The following is a 22,980-nucleotide window of genomic DNA, read 5'->3' on the forward strand; positions in this document are numbered from 1 at the left end:
GTAAGAGAGAGTGTAATGTAGTGCTATGTGAGTCATCAAGGAGAGAGGTGCGAACTGATTGAGTGTCATGAAGGAAAGGGGACTTGAATTTCCTTTAGATAATATCATAGTTTCATAAAGGATAATGTTAATAATAATAATAATATTTATGATTAAGTCGAAATTGAACTATTAGGATTGATTAATGATAAGTTAAGTGATTTTCCATCAACTATACTTGATTACCCATTGATGCAAGATGATATACTATTTTTGGAAAGTCATACTTGAGACGCTAGACATGACTTTCTAATTTTAGAAAGTCACTCCAGAATTGTCAGAAATGAGTTTTTCTTTAAGGAAATTCATCCCTGAGCTGCCAATTTTCAACAATTGGGTCGACCAACAGGATGATGAGGAGCATAGCCCAGGGCGAGTGGAGGTAGCCACTCAGTCAGTGACTCCCAGTATAGGGAGAGTTCGAGCCAAGTGGGTAGAGGATTTGTTTACGGGAGATCAGGAGATGGTTGGATCTTCCAATATCACCTTCAACCAAACGAAGCAGCCACAGAGGTACACAGGGTACATGGCACTTATGAGTAAAGTGATGGACTCATAGAGCATGGTTGGAAAGAACAAGTCTTCAGATTAGGTTTCGCAGAAGAAAGCAAGGAAGTCTTCTAGTTCAGAGGGAGCCGTTGTGGCAATGGAGAACATGGTAGTATTAGAGACATATCCAAGTGGACGAGGTTCTTTGAGAAGCACCTTCCTCGCTAAGAGGGAGAGTTGAAAATAGTAGCGAGTAAGCTCTTCTTTGACTTGTGCCTTAGTCAAAGAGACCACAAGCAGTCCTTCTTTAGCATGCACAAGTTCCTATAAGTTAGGATGAGTTCCTAAAAGTTAGGACTGTTGAAAAATGTGTAACTAGGTTCGATCTTAATAAGTATGAAATGTATTTTTTATTCTTGTAAATTATGAAATGAAAGAAAATTATTATTATTATTATTTGAGCATGGGTTTCATGCTAAAGGTCTTTTATTTTATAGGTCAAGCACCCATTGAGTGCTTATAGGGTTTGTCCTAGGTCAAGAAGTCAAAAGAGCCATTGTCATAAGTTGAAGACCTCAGTGGGCACATTGTAACTTGTAAAGAAAATTATTTTTGTCTTTAAAAGTGTCGGAATACCCTCCAAGACCAAGTCGGCCTAAAGAAAGAGCCACGTCCATCCTTGAAGAAGCCTATAAATAGAAGAGGACTCATCCTCCTTGAAGTACACTCATTCTAGCGAAGGAAGAGGAAGGAAGAGGCAGTGAAGAAGAAGAAGGACGAAGGAGATTTGTGTTTGGGCTATCTTTCTCTCTCATGTGCTAAAGAGGACTAGGGTTTCTACAGCAGACCTAGGGAATCTATCTTCAAGTTCGATCTTGGAGAAAAGGAGGAAAAGAGGTCAAGTGAAGGTCACGAAGGGTCACTCTTAAGCTCCAGAAGTCAGGGAAAGGCAAGCGAAGGTCAAAGGAGGGCTCTAGAAGAAGATCAAAGTTCCCACGTGTGGCAACAGCAGTTGCTTGGAGGCCGAAATTTCATATCTGTAGTAGGAGGTCAAAAAGGTGTTATGGAAGAGATTTGACTAGGTTTGACTAAATCGAGGTTGGCACATCATCCAAAGAGGTTGGTCTTGGTCTTGGAGAGTATTGGTCTCAGTCTTAAGGTCATGGAATTTGTCAATTGAAGAATCTACAAGGAAGAGAAGAGATTTAAGGGTTTTCCTCTCAAGAGGAGAGGTTTTGGCCCTGGCTTGCAGCCTATATACTGTGTCATTGTTCTTCTTGTTTTGGTAGCTATTTGATGCTTCACACATATAATAATAAGGAACAAAGATAATAAGTAAAAAGGAATCTCAAGAAGTTATCAAGTAAAGAGAAATTAATCATAATCATTGCCCTATTGAATTCTCAACATGGTTTCACAGGTAAGGTTGGCTAAGGGCATCATGAAGATCTCCACTACATTGAAGAAGTTCATCAAGAAGTGTTCAAAGGTAGCAAGCTATCTCAAGAAAAATATCAAGGAAGCATGGAGTCTCTTATTCTCTACAAAGAAGGAAGTAATCAAGGAAAAGGATGAAGGTCTCTTCTCGGCACTCACTGGCACATTCCAAGACGAGAGCATTTGGGTAATTGATAGTGGTGCATCTAGGCACATGACAGGTCATCACAAACAATTGAAGACTTTATCAAAGGGAAAATCTTCTTATTTAATGGAACTTGGAGATAACAAAAGTTATCCCGTAAGAGGTATTGGGTCAACCTCTATAGAGTTGGAGAATGGAAGCAACATTCACCTCAACAACATCCTATTTGTTCCAGGTTTGCATAAGAACTTACTTTCCATTTCAAGTCTAGAGGATAAGGGTGATAAAGTAGCTTTCATTGATGGAAAGGTTGTTGTATGGAGTAAAAACTCAAGCATAGAGAATGCTAGAGTAATTGGTATTCAAGAAGGAAGACTTTACAAGTTGCTATCTCCTCTAGCTCAAGCCTTGATTCACATTGAAATTAGCCCATGTGAATTATGTCAGAGAAGATTTGGTCATCTTCATTTCAAGATCCCCCCAACTCTAAGTACCATAGTAGATGGAATACCTAAACTAAAAGAAGACAAGGAAGGAGTATGTAAGGGATGTGCATTGGGTAACAATACCAAGAGACCTTTTGACCATTCACGGTCAAAAGAAATCTTGGATCTCATTCACTCCAATGTATATGGCCCTATGACTCCTAAATCTCTTGGAGGTCTTTATAGATGATCATTCAAGAAATACCTAGGTTTAATGAAAACCGAGGACGAAGTATTTACAAAATTTCGAGAATTCAAAGTTGAAGTAGAGAACCTTACAGAAAGAAAAATCAAGATACTAAGATCCAATAATGGAGGAGAGTATACATCCAAGGAGATTATAGCATTCTATAAGGAATTTGGGATTAAGAGGGAATTGATAGTCCCATATAATCCCGAACAAAATGGAATTTGTCAAAATTAGCAACAAGGGCCAAACTCCATGTGAGTCACCTTATTTATGGCAGCTGATATTTTCTTGGATTCCTCTTCCGAGAGGTGTAGGATTGATCTAAAGATCATCTGATTCCAACATGTATTTATGGAGATATGAATTTATTTGTATTATTGACAATTTGTCAAGGTCGACGAGCAAGCAAATTACCCCCAGCTCAACCTTAACGTTGCATTTAAATAGAGGAGACCTCAAGTCATTTGTGACACACATTATCTCATGATCTCTCTCTCCACATGTTTTGGGTTTGTCTTCTCTCAAGGAGGACGTAGTGGAAAGAGTCATCAAAGAAAGCCCTAGCCGCAGTCATGAAGTAGACCTAGCCACAGTCTTGAAGAGAGATCTAGTCGCAGTTGAAGAGGAGACCTAGCTGCAGTCTTGAAGAGAGATCTAGCCGCAGTGGAAGAGGAGACCTAGCCGCGGTCAAGAGAGGCTCTTATCCACAGCTGGAAGGAGCCCTAATCCATAGCAAGGAGGAGCCCTAATCCTCAGTCAAGAAGGAGCCCTAGGCCGCAGCAAGAAGAAGTCTTAACATAGCGTAAAGAAGCCTGGAAGGACAGCGTGTTTGTTGTAGCTGACAGTGTAAATCTTCAGGGAGGCAACGGTGTTGTTTGGGTGTCATTTGGGCAGGCCGAAAACTACAGCTAGCTGTTGTGCTAGGTCGCAGGCCATAACACACAGCTAGAGGTTGTGTTAAGAGCAGTCAAGGATGGACAGAACCTTTGGAAGGCAGCTTGGCATGAGAGAAGGGTCTCCAAGGTAAACTGCAATCCTAAAAGGACTTATCTCCTGACTATGTGGTGGAACTAAGGCTACAGGACATGCCCTAACCAGTAATACAGCTAACCACTGTACTAACATGTTGCAGCAGTGTTATGTGAAGGGCTACTAGATTGATGAACTCCTAAAGGGTATGCTACAACACTCTTAGTGATTGTTTGAAGATTGTCATAAGGATTCAGGGCTGCATCAAATGCCCTAATTAGAACATTCATCATTAGCAGAATGATATCAGTAGTATGAGCGGCATTTGGACTGATTGAGCTAAGTGTTGAAGACAGAAGTTGACTGGGCTTGACCAAGCCATTTAAAAGAAGATTTCCATCTGATTTGATCAGCATTGACATTTCTAATCTAGGACTTACTGCTGCTATCATAAAATATCAGATTTGTATATTTGTACTATCTTTCTCTCCTTGCTGAACTGTTGAAGAATATAAGAAGAATTGATCAAGGGTTTCCCCACATTAGGGCTTGTCGCTCGCTAGTGCCACATGTTGTGTCCTCTTGTCTTGGCTTGTCTTCTATTGTTTATGTTTATGTTCTATCTACATTTTACTATCATGCTTATGTGATTGCTAAACTGGATATTGATATTGGGCTAACAAGAAAATTGAAATAAATTGCTCTTAAGCATAGAACATACCAAAAATTTGCATGGTATCAGAGGTGAGGTGAAGACAAAGCCCAAGCAAGAGTGAAAGAGCAATCACCGAAGATAGTTGGAAAGGACAAAAGGCTCAATGGGTTCCTCATCCCACTTCCAACTGAAGACAAGCTCCGTGAAAAGTTTGACTATCACAAATGGAAGATGTCTCTTGATCTAACATTGGAAGAACAAGAAGTGTTGGATTATGTGAAGGGTAAAATCCCTGAGCCTCCATCAAATGCACCGACTGCTACAAAGAGAAAGTACAACAAGGTTGAAGTCAAAGCAAAGAAGATTATCAGAGATTCCATTGACAAGCGTCTGGTGGCCTACATCTCTAATTTGAACACCTCCAAGGAGATCTACGACAGATTGGTAAGCATGTTCAAGGTTAGTGATGCAAATCAAATTTTATTTCTCAAAAATAAGCTGAAGGATATTAAGAAGGGCAAAGACGAGGATATTCAATCCTACTTCTTAAGAATCACCGAGATCAAGAATGATCTTCTTGCAATTGGAGAAATCATATCTGACAGGGAACTTACTATCACTACTCTTGGAGGGCTCCCACCCGAGTGGTATATATTTAGAACCACTATTCTCAATAATGATCGAATTCCAGGGTTTGAAGAATTGATGTCGAGATGCATTCAAGAAGAAACAAGAATGGTGGAGCAAGAAATGCCTTTTACTAAAGGCAACCCTACTGCATTCTCCGCTCATGCCAAAAGGAGAAACAATGCAGGGACTAAAGGTCATTTCCATGGAAAGCCTGGATCTAAGGGAGGAAGGAAAGGCAGATGCTTTGCTTGCAATAAGTTTGGCCACTATGCAAGGGAGTGTCCAAATAGAAGGGACACATCACATGATGATGATCACAATCATTCCAAGGGCAACTTCAACAACAATGATCGAAGGAATGGAAGGTACAATGGCAAAGGAAAAAGGAATGCAGGACATCAAGGAAATGGTCGACCCTCCAAGAAAGCAAGGAACTCCAGGTATGAAGAATCAAATGTTGTTAACAATAAGCAAAAGGATTACTATCTTATATCGGCCCTCTCCACTACCTCTCCTCCGAACACTTTGGGGAATTGGCTTATTGATAGTGGTGCTTCAAGGCACTTCACTGGATACAAGGAAGTTCTCTCTAATTTGATAGAGAAGGAAACAAACTTCGAGATTATTCTTGGAGACGATGCCACCTATCCCGTAAAGGGTGTAGGGAATGTTACTCTTCAATTGAATCAAGGTAACACAATTCATTTACAAGAAGTTCTTTATGTACCTAATCTCAAGAAGAACCTGGTGTCCATTTCGGCAATGGAAGACAAAGGATACAAAGTGGCATTCATTGATGGAAAGGTACATGTTTGGAAAAGGAATTTTAGAGATGCTTTTACTCTTGGGTTCAGGGTTGGCACTTTGTATCAAGTTGCAGGAAGTCCATTGGGGGCCATGTCTTGTGACACGTCTCTACAATCTGAACTATGGCACCGGAGATTTGCCCATCTTCATTACAAGGCCCTACCCAATGTGAGACAGATGGTGACAGGGATGCCCAAGTTCAAAGAAGAGCATGAAGGTATATGTTTGGGATGTACCGAGGGAAAACTTACAAGAGGACCATTCCCCTCAAGTAATAGCAAGACCATAGATGTGGAACAACCCGAGGGATTTAAGGTTCATAATCGAGAATCTCATGTATGCAGGTTGAAGAAAGCTCTCTATGGCTTGAAGCAAACACCCCGGGCTTGGTATGAGAGGATCGATAACTATCTGATGAAGCTGGGATTCACTAGGAGTGAAGCCGATCCAAACCTTTAATTTAAGGTTGAAGATGATAGACCTATCATACTGGTGCTTTATATGGATGACCTCTTTCTGACAGGTGCAGACCCTCTCATTCACAAACGTAAGAGAGAGTTGGATTCCGAATTTGAAATGAAGGACCCAGGACTAATGTACTACTTCCTAGGGTTGGAGGTTTGGCAAATGCCAGGAGAAATTTTCCTATCTCAAGGAAAATATGTTGTGAAGATATTGGAAAGATTTGGGATGATGGACAACAAGCCTGTGACTACCCCGATGGAGCTTACCTTTAAGAGGTTATGTGATAGTGTTGTCGGACCTGAATTGGGAAATGCCTCTGAGTATTGTCAACTCATAGGAGCATTGATGTTCTTGGTGAACTCTCGTCCGGATATATTTTTTGCAGTTAACACGTTGAGCCTCATCACTCACATTGGATTGGTGCCAAGAATCTTCTGAGATATCTTTGGGGCACAATCACTCATGGACTGAGATACACTGTCGGAGATGAGAGGCTACATTGTTATTCTGATGTTGATTAGGCAAGCAGTATGGTCGATCGCAAAAGCACTTCTGGGTGTTGTTTCTCTTTGGGTTCTGCTTCAATATCCTGGATGAGCAAGAAGCAAAAGTCGGTTGCTTTGAACACCGCTGAGGCTGAATACATAGCTACAAGTATGGCCTCGTGTGAAGTTGTCTGGTTGGGGAAGCTCTTCAGTGAGCTATTTGGACACGTGTTGGAGACCACCGTGATCCTCTGCGACAACCAGAGTGGGATCCGATTATCAAAGAATCTCGTATTTCATGATCGCTCCCAGCACATAGACATCAGGTACCATTTTATCTGGGATATGGAACAGCGAGGAGCAATAAGGTTCCATCACATTAGGACTGATGAGCAGGTCGCCGATATTCTGACAAAGCCCCTGGGAAAGGTCAAATTCTTGACTTTCCGAGAACGACTAGGAGTCTTGGAGAGACCCTCTCCTGAGGATCCTGTATGATATGGATATTGAGCTCTGGGAGCTCCGAGGGGCTTGGGATACTTCTTGGAGCGATGAGCAACCATAGGGTGAGTGGTTTAGCCTTCCCCTAGTGGTTTGCTATGTAGGCAGGATGAGTGGTTCATCCTTCTCCTGCTAAGACATAATCATAGGGTGAGTGGTCCAGCCTTCCCCTAGTGATTTGTTGTGTACAGGGTGAGTGGTTCAGCCTTCCCCTGGGATACCCCATGGCAACATGTAGGTAGGATGAGTGGTTCATCCTTCTCCTACTGAGACATCCTACCCATGCAGTCTGGGACTCATGGGAAGTACCTCTCATCTGGCCAATGAATAGGGAAGTGAGGATAGGAACCATAGTACTACCGATGGACGCATCGTGTACTATGTACTCCCTATGCTAGGATGAACGATATTGATCTGGGATCAATTGGAACTGACTTCGGGTCAATAAGGGTGGTATGAGACACTCTCTTTATTTGGGACTGACTTCGAATCAGTAGAGAATGGTATGATACATTCTCGATCACTTCTTATTCTTCATAGTTCAGCAGAGCAGAGCAGTGCATTGATGGCAGAGATAGTACCGACTGACAGATGGATTAGCAGATGGAGTTCTCCCTAGTTGAGAGGGAGTGTTAAAATTGGCAAATAGGGCTAAACTCCATGTGAGTCACCTTATTTATGGCAACTAATATTTTTCTTGGATTCCTCTCTCCGAGAGGTGTAGGATTTATCTAAAGATCATCCGATTCCAACATGTATATATGGAGATATGAATTTATTTGTATTATTGACAATTTGTCAAGGTCGGTCAACAAGCAAATTACCCCCAACTCAACCTCAACGTTGCATTTAAATAGAGGAGACCTCAAGCCATTTGTGACACACATTATCTCATGATCTCTCTCTCCACATGTTTTGGGTTTGTCTTCTCTCAAGGAGGACGTAGTGGAAAGAGTCATCAAAGAAAGCCCTAGCCGCAGTCATGAAGGAGACCTAGCCGCAGTCTTGAAGAGAGATCTAGCCGCAGTTGAAGAGGAGACCTAGCCGCAGTCTTGAAGAGAGATCTAGCCGCAGTTGAAGAGAGACCTAGCCGCAGTCATAAAGGAGACCTAACCGCAGTCAAGAGAGGCTCTTATCCGCAGTTAGAAGGAGCCCTAATCCGCAGCAAGGAGGAGCCCTAATCCTCAGTCAAGAAGGAGCCCTAGGCCGCAGCAGGAAGGAGTCTTAACATAGCGTAAATAAGCCTAGAAGGACAGCGTGTTTGCTGTAGGTGACAACGTAAATCTTCAGGGAGACAATGGTGTTGTTGGGTGTCATTTGAAGAAGAAGAAGAAGTTAGCAGGGAAGAAGAAGAATCTCATCATGAAGATAAGGGTTCGAGTGAACCCATTCAACCTATGGTCCTCCCCGAATCAAGAAAGAGACCAAATTGGTTGAAATCCACACTACTTGATGCAGAAGGTCATGGGGCAGTGAAAGGCTCATTTAGAGAAAGAAAGAACCCAAAAGATATTATGGGTAAGTTGCATACATGATAAAACTAATAGAAGCAAGACCATCCACTTTTGAAGAGGTTGTCAATCATCAGGGATGGAAGGATGCCATGAATGAAGAGTATCAATCTATAATGAAAAAGGGAGTTTGGAATATTGTACCTAGGCTCAAAGACAAATCTGTGGTGACTTCCAAGTGGATCTATAAGATCAAACATGCGACAGATGGAAGTATAGATAAGTATAAGGCAAGATTTGTGGCTAGGGGCTTCTCTCAACAAGAAGGCATCGACTATGAAGAGACATTTGCTCCGACAGCAAGGTATACAACGATTCATTCATTGGTCTCTCTAGCAACATCGATGGGATGGAACATCCATCAAATGGATGTCAAGACTGTGTTTCTGAATGGAACAATTGATGAGGAAGTCTATATAGAGCAACCCTTGGGATTTGAAGTTAAAGACAGGAAGGCATATGTTTGCAAATTGAAGAAAGCATTATATGGCCTCAAGCAAGCTCCAAGGGCATGGTATGCTAGAATGGATGCATACCTACAAAGAATAGGCTTCACAAAAAGTTATGTTGATCTGAACCTTTAGGTTGTAGATGGAGAACTTGTGATCATTCTTCTGTATGTAGATGATCTTCTCCTAACAGGTGTAGAAGGTCGAATTGAAGAATGTAAGAAGCAACTAGCAGCAAAATTTGACATGAAGGATCTAGGGTTGATGCATTACTATTTGGGACTAGAAGTCTGGCAAGGACCTGATGAAATTTATTTAGGTCAAGGAAAGTACATGATCAAGATGTTGAAGAGGTTTGACATGATGGATTGCAAACCTATGACCACTCCGATGATCATAAACTTGAAGAGACTAAGGAGTTCTGAATCAAGCCTTGTGGATCCTTCCAAATATAGACAACTGATTGGCTCACTGATGTACTTGGTGAATACTTGACCAGACATATGTTTTGCAGTAAACATTCTCAGTCAATTCCAAGTGGAGCCAAAGCATGATCATTGGATAGCAGCAAAACATATATTGAGATATCTGCGAGGGACTATCCACTACTGCCTGAAATATGATAGGAGGAATGATGTCCACTTGATTGGATATACAGATTCCAACTAGGGAGGCAGCAAGCAGGATGGAAGAAGCACTACCGGAGGATGTTTCAGTTTCAGATCCTCTATGATCTCATGGATGAGCAGAAAGCAAGACACAGTTGCTTTAAGTAGTGCTGAGGTTGAATATGTTGCAGCTTGTGAAAGCGGTCTGGTTAAGGAAGTTTCTATCCGACCTATTCGAAGGACCGATGGACCCTACAGTGATACATTATGACAACACTAGTTGTATATGTTTGTCTGAGGACCCAGTATTTCATGGAAAGACAAAGCATATAAACAACAAGTATCACTATATTCGGGAGCTAGTACAAAATGGTGTGTTGCAGCTACAATATATCTCCACTAATGAGCAGGTAGCTAACATATTGACGAAATCTCTTCCTAACAAGAAGCTTGTGTACTTGAGAGACAAGCTTGGCTTGGTTGATATATCCTCCCTAGTTGAGAGGGAGAGATAGGCACATCATTCTTGTCTTCACTTGGGAAGACAAAATGGAGGATTGGGTAACCACTAACCATCTGGCATCTGATACTCTTTGAGGATGAGGTAGGGCATGTTGAGAAATCTAGGGCATAGAGATTAAGTGATTTCTCTTTGATTAGTAACTGCTTATGAATGCTTTTTACTTTCTTAGATTAGGATCTTCCTTTACTTAGATTATTAGTGTTCTTTTTCATCAAACAGCTGCAATGCATAAACCATAAAGAGACAAGAGACATAGAATATAGGCTATCATCCAGGGCCAAAACCTCTCCTTTTTAAGAGGAAAACCCGAACAAATTCTTCTTATAGAGATTCCAATTGACGAATACCAAGACCAAGACCCTTGACCTACTTGCCACTCCAAGACCAAGACACAAGCTCCCTTGATGAGATCCTTAGTCAACGATAGTCAACCTTCTGCTCCTTTCTTATTTTTGGCTCCTCTTCAACTTTGGCTTCCTTTTTGCTTCAAACTTTCGACCTCCTTGAATTAGGCCTGCTATCCTAATTCAAAAACCCTAACATATGCATAAGACCCTCTTATTATGACTTGATTCCCTTCTCTTTAGTGGGAGATCTTCTCCTTGGCAACTCGGCTAGAGATATACCCTTATCTCCTCTTGCTTTGACCTTCTTGCAATACTTCGGCCTCTTCTGCAACAGAAACAGTCCCCTTTCCTTGCACGTGTGAGTGATGGATAACCCTAAAATAGTCCCAAACAGAGCTCACTCTTCCTTCCTTCCTTTCGCTAGCTATACGGCTTCCTTCCAAGTGATCCTCACACCTTTTACTGCAGTTCTATACTTGTCCGAAATTTTGTTCTGAAATGAAGGCGTACTGTCCTATATATAGTTGTTGTAGCCTCATAATAAGTCGACATGACTACAAGCTGGGTCGACATGTCATTTGGAGAGGTATTATTATCTTTCTTGAAGCCGACTTGAAGGGAGATGCCTTGTGCTTGTCTTGGAGGGCTTTCATACTTATCTAATGACTCATACAAAATATAACATGCCCAAGAAGGGTCCTTAATACATGACATTGACTCAATTTGACTTTTATGACTAGATGAAAAAACCTAAAGGCTCACAAAGGGAGCCATTGCTAAAAATAAAATTCCTTGCTCATGAAACCCATGAGACAAGCATTACAATAATAATTTTATTTTTCTTCTTTTCATCAATTACATAAAATCACAATTACACATGTCATTATGAAGACCGAACCTAGTTACACTTTTCAACACTCCCTCTTAACTAGGGAGGTATACATAATGGTATTTGGTCATTCTCAATCTGAAGAATTTCTCATAAGAAGAATCAGATTGGTAACCAATCTGTTTAGCATCATATCAACCAGCATTGTAACATAGCAAGACTTTGACTAACAGCTCTATCTCTCCACAAAATATGAGCTCAACGCTGGCGAGACCAATGATGTATAGACACCCTCATCATTGTCTCTCTCAGAACATACCCCACTTGGGTTCTCAGGGTGTGTTCCACCAAGACTATTCTTATCTTAGATTCCCAGTTCTCAAAGAATATCGGTCCTCTACGACTACTCTTATCTTGGATGCCCTAACTCATCCTCAAAGAGTATCGAATGTCGGATGTTTACCCAATCCTCCATTTTGTCTTCCCAAGTGAAGACAAGAATGACGTGTCTATCTCTCCCTTTTAATTAGGGAGGACGTATTTATTCCAATAAAGGAATGTACCTAAGCTCCCTCTTGACTTACGAATTTTCCAAGTTTCTTCCAAGTAAGAAACTTGTTTCCAGGCTCCCTCTTAATTAGGGACCTACATCAGCTCTTTAGGTGGAGACGATGGGACAGCCAACTACTTGAAGAACTCCTCCTCACAATGTCCTGAACTTCTTATTGTTATCTAGGAGTCTTCATGTTTGGGACTTCTATATAGGGCATTGACCATCCATCACTTTCATCCATGAGTCAACCATGTCATCATCGGAAAGTGATCCATCAGTCCATATCTGGCCTTCCTTCATGCCATGTTGCTTTCTTCATGCCATGTTTACTTAAGGATCTTTCATCCTACTACATGTGCATCGGTGGTGGAAGACATCCATAGATCTTCCCTTGCAGCCCTGCATAAACCCATCCAGATATTTGTTCAAAAATAAAGGAATGAACATTAAAATCAACATTACCTTTGTGATGGTCTTTCATCATGACATCTTCTAGTTTGCATTAGCATCTTGCATACATATCGACACATCTCCCAAAGATATATATTGTCAAGGGTCTCTTTCTTTTTCAAACTCCATCAAAGTCTTCATATCTTCCATGGAGATATCCTAGTCAAATCTTCTTGGTCTTTCGGATGTTGATAGCCTTTACCATGGTTGCATATTCCACGATCTCTTCCTTCCTTTCTTCACACATTTCATTCCCGAGAACTTCCAATCAAAGTTCCTCAATTGTAGTCAATTACCTCATACTTCATATGAGGACATATTATGTTGATTTCATCTAGTGAATGTGTGACCCATGCATTCCTGCATCCCCTTGAGGGAGGGGATCCTTTCTTTTGATCAAGCTCTTAAGATAGAGCACTAGTTCATGATATTTGTAACCATATGACATGAATTCCACAATATCAAATGTAAGCATACATATCTCATTTTTCTTTTGGGTCATCCAGATTTCCTGCAGCAACTTCCTTGATTGAAAGAGCTTCAATCCCTTGATTTGCTTCACTTTTATGTCATCATACCATCATCCCATGAATTCCACAAGTTTGGAATTCTTGATGAAACATTTGCTTACCCTCATGATCGGTGAACCTTTCAATGAAGATTCCATTAGAGAATCTTGAGGATCTAAAGTATCCCCATAAGCAGATGTTTCCTTTTGACAGATGTATGATGAACCTTGTACTAGATGACCTTGCCACTTGTGTTTTCAATGAGATTCCCAAGAGCTATATCCTTGACTTCTATAGATTCTAACCATCTTTCGTGCTTCTCTATGATGATGTCCCGAGCTCTTGCTTTCAATGCTTCAATGATGCCTTGATGCATCCCAGTATTTTACTTAGTGAATCATGATAGCCATATCTTACAACAGAAGACTTAGGAACTTGAAACTTATGTGAGGAAGACTATCTCAATAGTGGAGATCTCTTACTTCCGCTTTCTTGGACTTCTTATTTTCAGCTTCCTCCACTTCTTCGGTGATATGGGCTTCTTCTCTATCTCTCTTGTTATTGCCATTCTTTAACATGGGGCAATCTTTTCTGTAATGCCCATATTCTTTACATCCATAGCATTGAATCTTAGCTATGTTCTTCTTTCCTTTTCGAGAACCAAATTTTCCAAATTTCCCTTTCCTTCCAGCGAATGTTTGAATCTTCTCATTTGATTCTTCAACACTTTTTGCCCTCAACCTGTCTTCTTCTATCTTGCATAGAGACCACAAGTTGTTGAATGGGATAGCTTTCTTGTCCTCATAAGTATTTGATACGAGGTTACCTTGTTCATCAGTTAGTGCATTTAGAACAATGGAGATCATTTCTTTTTCCAATATCATTTCTCCCAGATCTTGAAGTTGAGATCTTATTTGAGATGCTTTTGAGAGACATAAGGATATTCCTTCATCCTTTGATACCTTCAATTTGTGTAGATCAAATCTAAGTGATATGATCTCTCTTATGGCACTTTCAGAGAATAGTTCTACCAATTTATCATATATCTCTTTAGATGTCTCTAGCTCTGCTATAAAGAGATTCGAGAATGAGGGGATCTTTGACAGACTCCATAAGAATCTCTTGAGCCCTTAGATCCCTTTCCATGTATTCAAATAGTGCTTGCCCTTTAGATGGTTTGGAGACCTTTCCATTAACATTATCAATAACTTCATTTTCTTTGAGGACTATATCTATCCTCCTTTTCCATGCAAGGAAGTTCGATGACCCAACCAGCGTATAGATCTCCTCGCAAAATGAAGTCATTTTTTGCTAGATTAGATAATAGAAGAAACGGTACTTACTTGTCAAGTGAAGATAAAATCTTCAACTTGATCCCTTTGATGATGATTGGTGAAGACATATGTCTTAATGCTTCTTGGATGATCTTCTTCATTGGTGAGGACCTTGATTCGAAGATCTCTTCAACTTGGCCTTCTTTTCTTGATGATGATCCCAAGAATTCTTTGTAGATTTCTTCTTCGATCTAGGGTTATAATGCTTCCTTTTGTGTCTCTTGATAAGATGCCCTTCCTTGACTTTGTCACCTTAGCTTTGATACCATGTTGAGAAATCTAGGGCATAGAGATTAAGTGATTTCTCTTTGATTAGTAATTGCTTGTGAATGTTTTTTACTTTCTTAGATTAGGATCTTCCTTTACTTAGATTATTAGTGTTCTTTGTCATCAAACAGCTACCAATGCATACCATAAAGAGACAAGAGACGCAGAATATAGGCTATTAGCTAGGGCCAAAACCTCTCCTTCTTGAGAGGAAAACCCGAACAAATTCTTCTTATAGAGATTCCAATTGACGAATACCAAGAACAAGACCCTTGACCTACTTGCCACTCCAAGACCAAGACACAAGCTCCCTTGATGAGATCCTTAGTCAACGATAGTCAACCTTCTGCTCATTTCTTCTTTTCGGCTCCTCTTCAATTTCGGCTTCCTTTTTGCTTCAGAGTTTCGGCCTCCTTGAATTAGGTCTGCAATCCTAATTTAGAAACCCTAACATATGCATAAGACCCTCTTATTATGACTTGATTCCCTTCTCTTTAGTGGGAGATTTTCTCCTTGGCAACTCGGCTAGAGATGTACCCTTTTCTCCTCTTGCTTTGACTTTTCCCAATACTTCAGCCTCTTATGCAACAGAAACAGCTCCCTTTCCTTGTACGTGTGAATGATGGATAACCCTAAAACAATCCCAAATAGACCTCGCTCTTCCTTCCTTCCTTTCGCTGGCTATACGGCTTCCTTCCAAGTGATCCTCGCAACTTTTATTGCAGTTCTATACTTGTCCGAAATTATGTTCTGAAATGAAGATGCACTGCCCTATATATAGTTGTTGTAACCTCATAATAAGCCGACATGACTGCAAGTTGGGCCGACGTGTCATTTGGAGAGGTATTATTATATTCCTTGAAGCCGACTTGAAGGGAGATTCCTTGTGCTTGTCTTGGAGGGCTTTCATACTTATCTAATGACTCATACAAAATGTTACATGCCCAAGAAGGGTCCTTCATACATGACATTGACTCAATTTGACTTTTATGACTAGATGACAAAACCCAAAGGCTCACAATGGGAGCCATTACTAAAAATAAAATTCCTTGCTCATGAAACCCATGAGACAAGCATTACAATAATGATTTTATTTTTCTTCTTTTCATCAATTACGTAAAATCACAATTACACATGTCATTATGAAGACTGAACCTAGTTACACTTTTCAACAGGGCATCCAAGATAAGAGTAGTTGTGGACCGATATTCTTTGAGGATTAGCTATCCAAGACAAGAATAGTCCAAAGAAGGTCATATTTGGTGAACACTCGAGTGGAGTATGTACCTTGAGAGACAATGATGATGGTGTCTATAAATCATTGGTCTCGACTCTCGTCAACATTGTGCTCTGATCTTGTGGAGAGATAGAGTTGTTAGTCAAGGCCTTGCTATGTGACAATGCTGGTTGATATGATGCTAGACAGATGGGTTACCAATCCGACTCTTCTTATGAGATCTCTTCAGATTGAGAATGTCCATGTACCTCTTATGAATACCTCCCTAGTTAAGAGGGAGTGTTGAAAAATGTGTAACTAGGTTCGGTCTTCATAAGTATGAAATGTATTTTTGATTCTTGTAAATTATGAAATGAAAAAAAATTATTATTATATTTTTGGAGCATGGGTTTCATGCTCAAGGTCTTTTATTTTATAGGCCAAGCACCCATTGAGTGCTTTTGGGGTTTGGCCTAAGTCAAGAAGTCAAAGGAGTCATTGTCATAAGTTGAAGACCCCACTGGGCACATAGCAACTTGTAAGAGAAAATTATTTTTGCCTTTAAAAGTGTCGGAATACCCTCCAAGGCCAAGTCGGCCTAGCAGCTGGCAAGTCGGCCTAAAGAAAGAGCCACGTCCACCCTTGAAGAAGCCTATAAATAGAAGAGGACTCATCCTCCTTGAAGTACACTCACTCACCACTCATTCTAGCGAAGGAAGAGGAAGGAAGAGGCAGCAAAGAAGAAGAAGGACGAAGGAAATTTGTGTTTGGGCTATCTTTCTCTCTCACGTGCTAAAGAGGACTAGGGTTTTTGCAGCAGACCTAGGGCATCCATATTCAAGTTTGATCTTGGAGAAAAGCAAGCAAAGAGGTCAAGTGAGGTCAAGTGAAGGTCACCAAAGGCCACTCTTAAGCTCCGGAAGTCAGGGAAAGGCAAGCGAAGGTCAGAGGAGGGCTCTAGAAGAAGATCGAAGTTCCCATGTGTGGCAGCAGCAACTGTTGGGAGGCTGAAATTTCAGATCTACAATAGGAGGCCGAAAATTTTGTAGCAGGAAATCGAAAAGGTGCTACTGGAAGAGATTTGACTAGGTTTGAATAGATCGAGGTTGGCACATCATCCAAAGAGGTTGGTCTTTGTAATATTCCTTTTTTTGGTGTTCTTTATGACATGGTTAGAATGGACTTTCAGAGTCAAGGACAGGCCGGTCACAGGTGCAGGTTGGTGCCATCAACGGGCCAAGGGGCTTTTGGAGGGGTTTTAGAGGAGTTTCTATGAGGTCCAATGGCATTCGCTTGGTATATTCCCTCATTCACACAGCTTGCCTTTCGTTCTAGCACATTCCGACAACTTTCAGAAAACTAAGTTACTATTGGGCCTGACTCAATTAATTACACTTAAGGTGGCATTCCGAGAGGAATACTTGACAAAACATGTTAGTGCAATAGCTCGTTGGAACCAGAACAAGAAGATCTACATGATGGGATGGTTATATATGAGTTTAGTGACCTGAGGAGACATGGTGGCCAATTTACCCTTTTTCCGCATTAAAAATGATATTTTAATTAAAATAAAAGAGGGAAAAGTGCTCCATGATTAAAATAATAATAAAATAGGAGGTTCTATAGGAGTCCATCGGATCTATAAAAGAGGAGGAGGAGGTCATTGGAGGACATCTTGGATTTGTGATTTTTTCTTATGAAGAGGTTTGAGAACTCAGTTCTCTACTTCAGCAATAGCCCCAGGACGGAAACCCTCGGGTGATCTTGGTGAGAGTGGACAAAAATCTGCAAAATCTGCAAAATACCCCATTTGGGACATCACAGTCTTGGTCTTTGAGGGTATTGTTCTCAGTCTTAAGGTCATGGAATTTGTCAATTGAAGAATCTACAAGGAAGAGAAGAGATTTAAGGGTTTTCCTCTCAAGAGGAGAGGTTTTGGCCCTGGCTTGCAGCGTATATATTGTGTCATTGTTCTTCTTGTTTTGGTAGTTGTTTGATGCTTCACGCATAATAATAAGGAACAAAGATAATAAGTAAAAAGGAATCACAAACAATTATCAAGTAAAGAGAATTTAATCATAATCATTGCACTACTGAATTCTCAACAAGGACGAGTTCATGACGCAGTTTAGCTCATGTGTATAGTTGTAGGCTCAGTTGTTTGTCTCCTAGTGCGAGTTAGAGTTGCAAAAGGACAAGTGACAAAGTCTCAAAGGTTATTTGTGGCTAGGACGAGTTGCAAGAGTCAGTTAGACTCAGTTAACTAGTCAATCACAAGTCCGAGTTCTAAAGATAAATTTGCCAGATATAGATGGGGTTGAAATGTTTATAAGGAGGATGAAGGCACATCCTTGATCATTATTGTTTGCACAAAGTTGTGTAAGCAGAGACTTTTAGCAAGGAGAGTGTGTGAGGAGAAGCCCATACACAGATTGAAGGGAGGAATTACTGCCAGATCTGCGCTAGGAAATAGGGATTCCTGTGCTAGGAAATAGGGCTCAAGCTGCTCAAGGATTCAGGGAGCAGAACAAGGCTACAGGCAGGGTGTTTCAAGATTAGGTAAAGCAGGGAGAACAAGCGTGTTGTCTATTGAAACAAGATTGTTTTGTAAAGATCTATTGCTCAAACTACTTCAATAAAGTTCTCAAGAAAAGAAGTGGGTTTTCCCAGTTCCCGGGAAAAATTGTATTGTGTTCCTGTGTAACTGTGTTTTACTTCTGTTCTATTCTGCTGCAAGTTAGTAGAGAAATTTTGCATCTTGGTGCAACGATTAGTTTCAGATTTGTTCAGTGCAGAATTTCAAAAAAATATACAACCTGCACCTGACCACATCCACAAAAATCATGTCGACAAAAAGGGCACTGTTAACAGCACCTCTGCATTAGCACCAATCCAATATTAACAGCACATCCACATTAACACAGGGGACAAGATCAGTAGCGCTATTAGCATGCAAGCAGTGATCGCCATATTAGCACAACCGCAAACATGGGAAAGGCAGCGTCAACGCCATTACCAAGGGTAGCAAGCTTCTTGGAATTTAAAATTGGGTCATCATCATCACAATCACTCCAACTTGTCACTAAATTACTGCCCAACAGACCCTATGTCGCTGCTTCTATCGTCCTGGTTTTACACAGAGACCCATTTTTTTGAAAATGTAACAGATATACCATTGTCCGCAATGACATTTTGCGCCCATTTGTTGTTAGACAGGCAAGCATAGTTTGTAAGAGGAAATGAGTAAAGTTAAAAGCATTTCCTATTCGTAGATCTTAGTCTCCCCATTATTTTATACGGTTTCGACTACCTTGCCAACAGTTTGGCCCATTTGGGAAAGCTAACCCTCGTTCTTTAACCTTTGGCTAAAACTCTTTCGTCTTTGTCTCCCATCCCACCTTGTTAGGTCGTATTGGGTTTTCGTTTGTTGCGTTTGCAAGGCAATCAAGCCAGGTATTACAATTTGGAGGACATTATTTTTCTATTTCGCTTCAAGATGCAGTTGAAAATGTACGAAAATAAATCGAAGTACTAGTGGAAATATTGTTAACAGTGAGAATCTTTGAAAGTGGAATCACAGTCATGTGTACCAGCTAAAGTTTGCCTTCAGCGCAGCCTCGAATTCAATTGTGAGCAAAAGGGATCTGCTGCAGCCCTGAATTCAGTGATGGGCAAAATGGATCCTCAACAGCCTCGAATTGACTGGTTCAAAAAATGGATTGATGAATAAATCTGTACAGAAGACTTCATTGGCTTCAAATTGTAATATCTTCAATATAACTTTATTTAAAATCCAAAACAAATGAAATTGTCGAAAATTACGCCGAAGCCGTTTTTAAAGGAGAGAGCTCCCTCCAACCTTTGTCTGTCGAGGGCCACTCCAACTGAACCCGTGTTCCTGACCAGGGCATCTGAACACGTGCCAGGTCTTCAAACGTTGATACGTTTAGTGCATCTCCGGGTTTCTGGATGTAGTCCGCTGAAGAGCATAAGGGAGTCAGCCCAGGCCATGAATCTTCTTCCACTAAAACCATGTGACGCTCACAACGATTTCATAGGATGGAGATAGTTTAAAGATCTGAGGTTGTGCAAATATACGTCAGCCGATTTCGTATTTTGAAAATAATATATTCTTCAGTTTGTCTCTAGTATTTTGAAAATAATATATTTTTCAGTTTGTTTTTCGTATTAATATATTAATTTGTCACATCATATTTTAGTGTAAAAAACAAGAAATCATTTTAATGTCCACGAGACTAAAGATAACTTATGGGACAGATTGTTTCTTCATTTGTTTGATGTATTTGGCTCTTTTTCTAGGAAGCTTCAAAATAAATGTTTTGAGCTTCTCGACAAACCCTTCGCTAAATAGATTATCCCAAGAGTTAGTTGTCAGCATATCTCCATAACTTTCCTTGTTGTCTTTGAATGTCTCATATTCTAAAATGAAATGTTTTTTTGTTTCCACTTTTCCGCAAGAACAAAAAATGCACTATTTCCTCCCATACTTCCTTTGGCCTTTTCTAGCGCCTTGTTTCACAACAGAGTTGATGAGAATTAGTCCTTAACTGAGCAATAAGAATTTTGGTTGTCCAAGAGATATTGGCCTCTATGTATGCTTTTGGTTGATGACTATGAGTGAGATTAAACACTTCAATATAGTAATTTTTCTTTCTTTCTAGCTCCTTATCCCAAATACGCTTGTGGAACTTTTCCATAACAAAAGTTTTTATCTCTTTGTTGTTTAGGGGACAGGCATTCAAGCAAATACCCCATTTACTAAACCATTTGTTATTTTGTTGCATCCAAGTTTTTTTGATTTTGCACAATCTATCATTAAAGACAACTCAGGCCATCTACCCTCTTCTATTTGCTCAATTTTTTTTAAATACCTTATGACTCGCACCATAGCAATTGCTTCAATATGAGCATTGTCGGTTTCACTTAATAAGGTATCATAAGGAATTGCACTTTTAATCTTAAATTTGTTTGTAATCAAACGCTTCTGAATTTTCTTAGTTTGTCTCTATTACATGTTGGATGTATTGCTGGCCCATAGTTCACAACCATAAAGAATCACCAAAATCACTAGAAGCCCAAAAAGAGTTTGAGTGGTTTTCGAGTCCCATAATTTTGCCTCTCTACACCTACTTTGAAAAGCATAAAATGTTTTCCAACCCCCCAAAGTTCTTTTCTTTCTACAACCATTCTCGCTTAGATTTTTGTTGAAGTCAATTCCGAGGTATTTGTAATCCGCAACTTCTTCCATAATGTTGTTTTCAAAATAGAACTTATGCTGGTTATGTTTTCTTTTCTTAGTGAAGGCCACTACTTTCATTTTGCTAATATTGACTTGCATCCCCACACTTCTACAAAAATGCTCAAGGGATAGTAAGTGCACTTGCAAACCAAGTGCCAATTTAACAATTAGAATAAGGTCATCTACATACAAAAGAAGCCTTATAACAAACTTGCCCAAATTTGAAGGTACAATGTGCATCTATTTTAGTGTATTAATTTGAAGATACAATATTTTAGTTCATGTGAAAAATTAAATATATAATAATAAAAAAAAATATTGGTTAAAGATCACATTATGTTTCAGATTTTGAGCTTTGTATGAAACGATAGGATTAATTCTTTATATGTTTTGTGTTTTGGTGGTTATGTAACGGTTTTTTTGAAAATCTTCAAAATCGTTCATACTCAGTAAATATGTATGACAATTATAAAGTATAAGTCTATTCATCTTTAGTAAATATGTATGACAATTCTAAAGTATAGGTCTATTTATCTTCAGCATGAGTTTGGGTGTACGTAGAATCATTTTTCTCACTATGATATGAACATATTATGCGGTTTTATAGTTGTAATTGTACACGATGTCGTGGGAAATGTTCCCATAGTTTTATTATGAATTAAAAATAATCGTTGTCATCACTCCTCAAGAATGTATAGTACAAAGAACCATGAGCCATGTCATTGTTCAACATTAAAAAATCAATCCTACAATCTTCAAACTTGATTATGCCTCCGCCTGTCATGCATCATCATACGTCACTAAATTTTTCAAAAGAACAAAATATTAAAAAGAACCTACCCTGTTGTGAGACAACAATATTGGAAACCAAACTCAAATGTATATTAAATATTGATCTCAATGAATGATGTACAATGTATACATATAAATACATAAAGAAATCGTTGATTCAATTTTCGAGTCTTCTTGGACTCAAATAACCACTCACCATAACACAAACTAACCTAACCATAATCATGAGGATTAGTTGTCTAACATTCCCCCCTTAATCCGAAGGGATGTATCAAAGTCCAAGAATGAGAGCTCAAAATGCAAAAATGCATCTCAGCCAAGGGTTGAATGTCTCACAGAAATGGTTTTCAAGGATAACCACAAAGTGAATATGGTGGTTTTTAAGAGAAAACCACAAATGATACCCATGTCTAAAACCTTCATAGCAGTTCTCAAACCAATCTGGAACCATCAATGTAGTTCCTCGAATAATTTTGAATTTGGAAGTGCTCATTCACAAATAACTAATTCAGTAAACACTTAATCCTCTCTGGTTACAACTCTCGCTCTAATTGGTATAGGTTGTGGCTTCGGCTCACGTGTGGATCTCTGACTCAAACTCACTTGAAAAATCTTTGAACCTGTAGTAGACCATCACAACTCTATCAATTCCTCCTTTATCAAATACAGGGTGAGAAGATGAAGTACTCTTCATCACTGCAAGGTTGGTCGATGCTCTTGAATATATCTTGTAGTATGACATGTAAATCTTCTTGGTTGCTTTAAACCAATCGCAAGAAGTAATCCATCCAAAATTAATTCTCTCTCTTGCAGTAGTCTTCTTTCAGGAACACTTGTTTGAATGGTTATTATGATTTCCACAATGTTTGCATGGGTGAAGATAAAAACACTGATCTTTCACATGTCCAACTCTATCACAATCTTGGCATCAACAACTTGTTCTAGAACAACATCATCTAGAAATCCAGCACTATGAAATTGTAAAGGTTTAGAAAAATCAGGCACATAAAAAGAAACACATTTATCATATCCAAC

At 39.7% G+C, this 22,980-nt stretch overlaps 1 protein-coding gene across 6 annotated transcripts in view; it reads right to left on the minus strand.

The window, feature by feature from the left end:
- Positions 1-19,999, minus strand: part of LOC149217678 (thiamine biosynthetic bifunctional enzyme TH1, chloroplastic-like) — a 132,270-nt gene extending 112,271 nt beyond the window's left edge. Inside the window, exons 1-2 of one of the 6 annotated variants that reach the window (XM_089393035.1) lie at positions 19,753-19,999; positions 19,484-19,625 (exon numbers count right to left, since the gene is read on the minus strand). The gene's annotated coding sequence lies outside the window, so the exon portion shown is untranslated. Of the gene's footprint in view, positions 1-19,483; positions 19,626-19,715 lie in introns of all 6 variants that reach the window. The other 5 variants (XM_089393033.1, XM_089393031.1, XM_089393032.1 and 2 more) reach the window with 5 other exon arrangements.
- Between the last annotated feature and the right edge of the window lie 2,981 nt (positions 20,000-22,980).

The sequence above is a fragment of the Pinus tabuliformis genome, chromosome 1_1 (assembly GCF_031772625.1).
Source record: "Pinus tabuliformis cultivar Carrire ecotype Pingquan chromosome 1_1, CPIR1, whole genome shotgun sequence".
Lineage (NCBI taxonomy): Eukaryota > Viridiplantae > Streptophyta > Pinopsida > Pinales > Pinaceae > Pinus > Pinus tabuliformis.